At 49.1% G+C, this 10,000-nt stretch overlaps 1 non-coding gene and 2 pseudogenes across 1 annotated transcript; all 3 read right to left on the reverse strand.

Annotated features, from left to right (window-relative positions):
* LOC135833537 (large subunit ribosomal RNA) overlaps positions 1–1,022 on the reverse strand; it is a 4,652-nt pseudogene extending 3,630 nt beyond the window's left edge.
* A 693-nt stretch (positions 1,023–1,715) lies between these two features.
* LOC135833507 (5.8S ribosomal RNA) lies at positions 1,716–1,873 on the reverse strand. The gene has a single exon (XR_010556476.1). It is a non-coding gene; the product is annotated as a 5.8S ribosomal RNA (ribosomal RNA).
* A 427-nt stretch (positions 1,874–2,300) lies between these two features.
* On the reverse strand, positions 2,301–4,759 carry LOC135833528 (small subunit ribosomal RNA; annotated as a pseudogene).
* Positions 4,760–10,000: the final 5,241 nt, after the last annotated feature.

The following is a 10,000-nucleotide window of genomic DNA, read 5'->3' on the forward strand; positions in this document are numbered from 1 at the left end:
ACGACGCCCGACCGCCGCCCCCGAAGGAACGACGATCCGCAACGCCGCCGGGCCGTTGGAACGCCCTGGGAATGCGGACGACCGGCCGCGCTACAAGAGCACGGAACGTGATCTCGGTAACGTCATCTTCCCCAAAATTCACTTTCATTGCGCCTTTCGTAAAACGAGACGGGTTTCGTATTGTAACGAGCAGCCAACGACGCCCCCGAAAGAACGCCGCCAACTGCACGACACCCCGCGACTCGCGCGCACGTTAGACTCCTTGGTCCGTGTTTCAAGACGGGTCGGAAAGAGGCCCGAAGATTCGTCGCAGACCGGTACCAACGACGACGCTAGGTCGCCGCGGCCACCGTTACACGTACCGTCCGGCGAGTCGGCCAGAATACGCGACTCAACGACGCGCGCCTAGCCGCCGAAACGACTCGACACGCGCCGTCGAACTTTTACACGTCTCCTCGGACCGACACCGAACGGGTCGCGACGTCCGTAATTGAACGGCGACGGAAATATCGAACCGACGACGCGCGAACGCCGTCGATTCTGAATTCCGCCGCCCGGATTCACGGGCTCTGTCCGTTTACCCCCGAACGGTTTCACGTACTGTTTAACTCTCTCTTCAAAGTTCTTTTCAACTTTCCCTCACGGTACTTGTCCGCTATCGGTCTCGTGGTCGTATTTAGCCTTAGATGGAGTTTACCACCCGCTTAGGGCTGCACTCTCAAGCAACCCGACTCTTAGGAGCGGTTCACCCGTCGGACGTCCGCGATCGCTACGGGCCTGGCACCCTCTACGGGTCGTGGCCCCGTTCAAGGGGGACTTGGATCACCGTACCGACCGACGGGTTAACGAACCCTCCCAAACACCACATTTCCCTCGTACGAAACGCCGAAACGCTCCGCGGGATTCGGTGCTGGGCTTTTCCCGCTTCGCTCGCCGCTACTAGGGGAATCCTGGTTAGTTTCTTTTCCTCCGCCTATTAATATGCTTAAATTCGGCGGGTAGTCTTACCTGATCTGAGGTCGGCGTGATACAGAGTGAAGCCTGGTACGAAGTACGCTTATAACGCGAATTATCGCACGCTCGCATCGTCTTCCGAATGTGTGCCCGTTCTCGATCGTCATCATCGCGTCCGTACATGACGCGTGAGCGAATTCGTCGACAACGGCCGGAATAACGACGCGAACGCGCGCAATCGCACGTACAACGTCGTACGTGGATAGAGAAACGGCAAACTATCGCCTCTATTTCGAGAGACGTCTTCGCATCGTATGAGATTCGACGGCGGTAACGTTAAGCTTTTTTTTTCGGAGACGCGCGATCGTACAACACGCGCGATCCTCCGTATATCTTCTCGCCACCACCTCTCTCTGGATGCCCGTTCATCGGACGCTCTCTACGATAGCTACCGCCTTCGCTCTCTACCACTATACGCGGCAACGTTTTCGAACACGGTGTTCGTGAACGAACTTGTTTCTCGGCATCGGCGCCGTGTATTTCAACGAACGTTCGACGCACGACGCTAACCACCGCACGGAGGCGATGGCCCGCGTCAGCGCGAACGAGTCGTCAGCTTCGAGCGACGCGATTCGAAAACCGCGTCGCTCTGGCATGTGCGTAAACACACGCTCGATCTGGTCTGTCACGGGGCGAGCTAACCTCGCGGTGAAAACTGCGAGGCGCTCGCGAGAACGCAACCATCGTGTTACACGTATAACCGACCCTCAGACAGGCGTGGCCCAGGACTCTTTGGTCGCGAGGGCCGCAATGTGCGTTCGACTTGTCGATGTTCGCATAACCTGCGGATTACACGACGACGCGCAGTTAGCTGCGGTCTTCATCGACCCACGAGCCAAGTGATCCACCGTTCGGGGTTGTCTTTCTCACCGTATTGCTACGGTAAAGAATATTTCTCAATATTTTGCGTCGCACCGTGCGCAGGGAATAACTGCGGTGGCGGCGGTGGTGAAACCGCGCGCCACACAGATCGGCTTCCAACTGTGACGCTCGATGCGACGGCTTTTCGTTCGAATAGCCGATTTTCACGTACGGGGGTGCGTTGGAACGCGTTCACGCTCGTACAATAGCGCGATCGCGTTAACGCCGTCAAACGAGAAGTCTGTTCGATCGGGCGTCACGTCGAAGGCGTGTGCACGAGGCGCACACCAACTCCGCGAATTTATCGCGCCCGACGAGCGAACAAACGACCGTCGACACCACACAACGAGAGTGTTCGAAAAAGCGGTGACTTGACGAGAATCACGAAGATTTCGCGCGTCACATTTTTCTCTCACGTTTTTCGTTAATGATCCTTCCGCAGGTTCACCTACGGAAACCTTGTTACGACTTTTACTTCCTCTAAACGGCCGAGTTCGGTCATCTTCCCGAATGTACAAATCGGCGCGGAACGCCGCCGTACCTCGGTCCGAAGACCTCACTGCGGTCGTTCAATCGGTAGTAGCGACGGGCGGTGTGTACAAAGGGCAGGGACGTAATCAACGCGAGCTGATGACTCGCGCTTACTGGGAATTCCTCGTTCACGGGGAACAATTGCAAGCCCCGATCCCTAGCACGAAGGAGGTTCAGCGGGTTACCCGGTAGAGCCTCTCGGCCCGGGAACGAATTACACGCTGATTCCTTCAGTGTAGCGCGCGTGCGGCCCAGAACATCTAAGGGCATCACAGACCTGTTATCGCTCAGTCTCGTGCGGCTATTGTTGTCCGCCGCCTGTCCCTCTAAGAAGAGTTTAAGCTTTATCAGCCGGCGGTAGCCCTATTGGCGGCGAAAAACCGCCGGGCGACGCTGGAAACCGCCGCGCCACCCTCCGACAGCCCGACCCGAGAGCCAAACTGCCGACGAGCAACGACAACAGCGCCAACGCCGCTGACGACGGCCAACCGCGTTCGGGGATACCGTTTCGCCGTGGACCGCGGCAGGTACAACGGCGTGAACCGTCGCACGCTGACCCGCGGGCGGCGAAAGACCCGCCTAGTTAGCAGGACAGAGTCTCGTTCGTTATCGGAATTAACCAGACAGATCGCTCCACCAACTAAGAACGGCCATGCACCACCACCCACCGAATCAAGAAAGAGCTCTCAATCTGTCAATCTTTCCGGTGTCCGGGCCTGGTGAGGTTTCCCGTGTTGAGTCAAATTAAGCCGCAGGCTCCACTCCTGGTGGTGCCCTTCCGTCAATTCCTTTAAGTTTCAGCTTTGCAACCATACTTCCCCCGGAACCGAAAAGCTTCGGTTTCCCGGAAGCTGCCCGCCGGGTCATCGGAGGAACACCGGCGGATCGCTAGCTGGCATCGTTTACGGTTAGAACTAGGGCGGTATCTGATCGCCTTCGAACCTCTAACTTTCGTTCTTGATCAGACGAGAACATACTTGGCAAATGCTTTCGCTTCGGTTCGTCTCGCGACGATCCAAGAATTTCACCTCTAACGTCGCGGTACGAATGCCCACGCCTGTCTCTGTTGATCATTACCTCCGGTCCCGAAAACCGGCCAACGGACGGGGTTGATCACCGACGATGCGTAACCCGCGCTAGCGAACTGCGAACAGCCGCGTAGACGGACGCGAACGCGGGACCCCGCCCGGCGACCCGCGCACGGAAGCGCCGCGAGGGCTGTCTTCACGCGCTGCGAGCAGCGTAGAGGCGGGACCGAGGTCTTGTTCCATTATTCCATGCGACCATATTCAGGGCTATACGACGAGACGTACGTTTTGACGCGCACGCCCCGCCACTTACGAGCCTGCTTTGAGCACTCTAATTTGTTCAAAGTAAACGTGCCGGCCCGCCGCACGCGAACACACGGATTGACCGCGGAACACGTACGAACAGGATTTAAACGGCGGCCGCCACTCGCGCACCGACGCGACGTCGTTAAGACGCGGTCGATGCTGACCGAGCACGTGTCCGCCCGCCGGCAGGACGTCCCGCTGACACGCCGGGAACAATCACTTGGTCCGCGGGTACGCGCGAAGCGAAGCCCGACGAACGCTCAGTGGTCCGACGCCGCGAGGACACAGATCCGACTACGAGCTTTTTAACCGCAACAACTTTAATATACGCTATTGGAGCTGGAATTACCGCGGCTGCTGGCACCAGACTTGCCCTCCAATTGATCCTCGTGTGACCAAGGTTTTAAAGTGTACTCATTCCGATTACGGGGCCTCGAATGAGTCCCGTATCGTTATTTTTCGTCACTACCTCCCCGAGCTGGGAGTGGGTAATTTGCGCGCCTGCTGCCTTCCTTGGATGTGGTAGCCGTTTCTCAGGCTCCCTCTCCGGAATCGAACCCTGATTCCCCGTTACCCGTTACCACCACGGTAGGCGTCGAACCTACCGTCGACAGTTGATAAGGCAGACATTTGAAAGATACGTCGCCGGTACAAAGACCGTGCGATCAGCTCGAAGTTATTCAGAGTCACCAAATCTTTGCGCGGGCCGCTTACGACGGAGACGCCCGAAAGCGAAACCGCCGTTTAGCCGGTTTTGATCTAATAAAAGCGTTCCTTCCGAACCGTACGGCGACGACAGCCGAAACTGCCGCCAAATCCGTACAGTTGGTCGGAACTCTGTCGGCATGTATTAGCTCTAGAATTACCACAGTTATCCAAGTAACGTGGGTACGATCTAAGGAACCATAACTGATTTAATGAGCCTTTCGCGGTTTCACCGTACTAGACGGCTTGCACTGAGACATGCATGGCTTAATCTTTGAGACAAGCATATGACTACTGGCAGGATCAACCAGGGAACCGTCGCTTTTCAAACGCGCTCGAAATCGATCGCGAAAGCCACCTCCGAACGAACGAAGGTCGCTCCCGTGTCTCTCATTCTTACGCGATGATTGCGTGCGGCGGTCTCGTTGGCGAGCGCGGCAGTGTTAACCGCCGCGTGCCTCGAGAACACGCTCGCGTACAACGAGCACTCCGACGTCCGTAAACGAGTTAATTCACGGCGTTCACGTGCAACAATTCGACTGCGAAGTTCCGTTCAGCGAACTCGCGTGTCTACTGAGAAGCACGCTCACGCCGCTCTCGTGGAGTCGAAGCGGCTAACGTGTGTACCGGTTTGACGGGGGACTTTGATAATTAATCGCACTCACACGCGGTGAGAGAATTTTTCTCATCGTCGTTCCCGTCTTTAAAGAAATGTACGAGCGTTTGCCCGAGCCGCAGAGTACGTCTTGAGAAAGACATGCCCTCGCTCGAAGCGAACACACCTCGCCATTGAGACTTCGCCTTGTGAACTCGTATCGCGGACACACTCGACGGAGAACGCGCTCGACAAACGAGCGTTTCACCATCATCGGTGCCCGCGCATACTGAACCGTATCACGTCGTTACAACGAGTCGGTTGCGTCTGCGAATCGTCTACTACGGACGATTTCGTTCGAGCGAATTATTTTCATAATTCTCGCTACGTTTCCGCCTATGGCGCTCGGAGTCGATGTATAATATTGATCGCGACGATCGTACAGTCAATAGGCTGACGAACGCGCTAAACCGAAACCAAAGAATCGGTGTGCCGCTCGGCGTGAGAGCCACGAAGGCCCTACACCAGGTGCACGGGTAAATCGCATCGTGAACGCCGCGTGTTATCGTCCTCCGGACGTACGCGACGACACGACACGCCGTACGCGGCTAAGCGGTCGAATGGTGGGCGAGAGCACGAGGCATTCGGGCATAGAGCGCGAAATCCGAACGAACGGCTGCACTGCCCACGGCATCGCCGTGGAACGAGGTTGCCGGCTCGGAGAATCAATTCCCCGAGCTGCGCGCTCGCTCCACGACGACACGTGGCAGAACGGCTCGTCTTCGGACTCGCGCTCTCTACTCGAGTACTCGTACTCTACATGAACGTTAAGAACTGCGGCGAGCTATCCTAGCGCCTATCCGGACTATAATGCGGTACGTTCCGTGCGTCCAATCCGGCAACTCTATAGCTCAAAATTGGGCTAGCCAAAAGATATTCGGGTACGTTGTGGTCCCAGATCCGCAGACCTTAAGGGGGCTGAGAAAAATCCAAAAAAAAGGGTCTTGAGACCTCGAGCAATTGCAACTCGACCATCCGCAATCAGTAAACTTTGCCAAAAAAAAAGGCCGTTTTTCGGCGTTTTCGCCCGAGCGCCGTCACGCTTCCACCAATTTACGTGGGGGAGTCTCGAGCACTTTCGGGCTCCCCCTCCAAAAGGGGGGCTAGTGCCTCGAAAAATTTTTCCATCTCCAACGAACTCGTAGGTCGTATTCTTGCTAGAAAATGGTGGTTTTTTCATCTCCTCCCCCTCGTAAGGTCGTAAAGGGGGCTGGTACCTCTGATTTTTTTTCATTTTTTTTATATTTTCTGAATTTTTTACCTATTGTTGGACTTTGAAAAATTTTTCGAGGTAACCATCCACTGTAATTATATTTTTTCATCGTCTCTGCTGCCCTCCCCCCCTCCGAGGGGGCTGGTGCCTCGAAATTTTTTTTTGCATTTTTCGACTCGTATTCGATATTTCTTTGCAAAAATAGACCTTTCCTCGTCCCCCCCACCCCCGCTCCCCCCTCCGAGGGGGCTGGTACCTCGAAAATTTTTTTTTCATTTTTCAACTGGAATTTGACTTTTATTCTTAAAAATGAAGTTTTTTCCGGTCCTCTCCCCTCCCCTCCCCCCTCCGAGGGGGCTGGTACCTCGAAAATTTTTTTTTCATTTTTCAACTGGAATTTGACTTTTATTCTTAAAAATGAATTTTTTTCCGTTCCTCTCCTCTCCCCTCCCCTCACCCCTCCGAGGGGGCTGGTGCCTCGAAAAATTTTTTTTGCATTATTCGACTCGTATTCGATATTTCTTTGCAAAAATAGACCTTTCCTCGTCCCCCCCACCCCCGCTCCCCCCTCCGAGGGGGCTGGTACCTCGAAATTTTTTTTTTCATTTTTCAACTGGAATTTGAGTTTTATTCTTGAAAATGAATTTTTTTCCGTTCCTCTCCCCTCCCCTCACCCCTCCGAGGGGGCTGGTACCTCGAAAAATTTTTTTTTCAATATTCAACTGGAATTTGAGTTTTATTTGCAAAAATGGATTTTTCCCATTCCTCTCCCCTCCCTTCACCATCCGATGGGGGCTGGTACCTCGAAAAAAATTTTTATTGAAAAACTGGAAAATTGAAAAAAAAAGTCTTGAAAATAAATGATTGAAAAAATGTATCAAAATTGAAGAATTGAATAAAAATTTTCGAAATTGAAAAAAAATATAATTTTCATTGAAAAAATGGAAAATTGAAAAAAAAAGTCTTGAAAATAAATGATTGAAAAAATGTATCAAATTTGAAGAATTGAATAAAAATTTTCGAAATTGAAAAATTAAAAAAAAAAAAGTCTGATCCAAACTAAAAAAAAAAAAAAAAAAAAAAAATGTTCCCAGTTGAGAAACATTTGAAAATTTGAAAAATTGAAAAATTGATGAGAAAAATTGTGCAATTTTACATATCAAATTTTCTACAACCCTCAGAAATGCCCAAAATTCCAACAAATTTTCCAAATTCTCGAAAATATTCTCAAGTGCGTCTGCGAGGTAGGTAATTTATTGTTTCGGCGACAGAATCCATCACATGTCACCAAGTGGGTTTTTGACCTTTTTTTAGGACTACTTGGTTTGTTTGAAAAAAAAAAAAAAAATTTAAAAAAAAAGTCACCTACGAAGTCTCCGTGAATCATGGGTATTTCGTCCGTCGAAAATGTCATCTCTTGTTGAAAATCACCTACAAAGTCTCCGTGAATCATGGGCACTTCGTTGGTTGAAAATTTCATCTCTTGTTGAAAATCGCCTACAAAGTCTCCGTGAATCATGGGCACTTCCTCCGTCGAAAATTAGTTTTCAACATTCTCATGTTTGAAAATTTTTATAATTGAAAATGTTTCATATTTTCATCGAGATTTTACAAAATTCTTCAAATTAATATATTTTGTAAATTTGCCGCAATAAAAAAAATCGCCAAAATTTCAAAACCGAATTTTTCAATTATTCATTGTGTTGAATTGGGTGTTTTAAAATATCTATTTCCCTTTTCAAACTTCCGCGAAAATATCGAAAATGTAGAAAAAAAAGCATAAAATGAAACTTTAGTGGTAATAGTAAATTTTTAATAGGGACAGCGAGATTCCCGCTCCCAGTTGACCACATGCTAGCAAAAAGCTAGCGTTTTATTCGCGTTTTGATAAGTTGCTAGCAATTTACTCGCTTTTTGTGGCCAGCAATAATTATCTCGCTAAAAGTAAGCGATTTTCTTGCAGTTTTTCGCTAGCAAATTCAATTCTAGCAATTTTCGAGCTGTTTTCCAGCGACTCTCAGCTAGCTTTTACTTCACTTTAACTTGCTCGCCTTATGCTAGCGTATTACTAGCGGATACTTGCTCGCAATTCTATGCTAGGACAGTTCAAGCAATATTCTCGCATATCTCAGCTAGCTTTTACTTCACTTCATACATGCTTGCCTGATGCTAGCGTATCACTGATGGATACTTGCTTGCAATTCTATGCCAAGAAAGTTCAAGCAATATTCTCGCATATCTCAGCTAGCTTTTGCCTCAATCTATACCTGCTCGCTTAATGCCAGCGTATCACTGACTAATATGTACCTGCTCACAGTTTTATGATAGGAAACTTCAGGTAATATTCTTGCATCTCTGAGCTAGCATTTACTTAGCCATCTGGCTCTAGAAAAATGTAAGCATATCTCTAGTTTCTGCATCTGGTGACTTGGCGTTTTCTTTATAGTCAAATGATAGGAACGTGCTACCAGATCTTACGCATTTCTCACCAATAAACCTTTTTCTGCGTTATTTATTGTAGCAAATGCGAGCAAGTATCTTTTCCATCCCTCAGCGCGCATACAAAAATCATTAAAAATATTCCTGCATATGACAATAGGAGTAATTGCACCCCCCCCCCCCCCCGCCGATCTTCCGGGGCAACTTTTTTCTTAAAGGGGACAACAAAATTTCATCAAATGGACATGGAAAGCTGTAGTTTACTCTACACTCCAATTTTAACACCCTCTGAAGACGACTTCAGGTGGGTTCAAGTCATTTTAGAGCCTCCAGTAGGCTTTTGAAACTTGAAATTCCCACAACATTAATTAATCAATTGGAGTTGGCAAGCTGAAATTTACTTCGCAGGTTTCAAATGGTTTTGAAGCTTCCAGCTACTTTTAGGAAATTCCAATTTTCCAAAAAACGCCATACAACCTTCGAAAATTCGCTGGAGGCTCCAAAACGACTTGAAATCCACAAGCAGTCGACTTCGTAGCGTATTAAAATTAGTTTGCAGAATGAATTTCGACTCTCCATCTCAGTTTGATGAAATTTTGTGAAAATTTAAAGTTTCAAAAATCTGCTGGAGGCTCCAAAACGACTTGAAATTCACCTGCAGTACTTCGTAGCGTATTGAAATTAGTTTTCAGAATAAATTTGAGCTTTACAACTTCAATTTGAGTTTCAAAAATCTGCTGGAGGATACAGAACTGCTCAAAACAAGTTGAAACCGTTTCCCATCGATTTGGCATGTCGAAAATAGGGTATATCCCAAATGTCAGGTTTCTTGGTCAATTTGGTAAAATTTTGATTTTTTCTCACATTTTGGCCAAAATTTGATTTTTGAAAATTCACCGAAAATCGAAAAAGGTACTTTACCACTTGAAATTTTGACAGGTGATGAATTTTTGCATGATCTTTCGATCTACGTTTGTAAGGTTTGAAAAATTTCGTGCACGTCCTATGTTGAAACGCGAATTCTGCGATTTCGGCTGACCTTTCAATCAAAATTGCCGCCATTTTGTAAGTAAGGCCAATTTTTTTTTCAGCAAGTTTGCTTTAAAATGTTCCTTAGGATGTCCCCTTTGAGGAAAAAGTTGTCCCGGAGGATCGGCAGGGGGTGCAATTACTCCCATTGCCGTGGACTAAAATGTTGTTCAAAAATTTTGAAATTTTTCCTTTTCATGGTTTGTTTGATACTTCATT

The sequence above is a fragment of the Planococcus citri genome, chromosome 1, assembly GCF_950023065.1.
Source record: "Planococcus citri chromosome 1, ihPlaCitr1.1, whole genome shotgun sequence".
NCBI lineage: Eukaryota > Metazoa > Arthropoda > Insecta > Hemiptera > Pseudococcidae > Planococcus > Planococcus citri.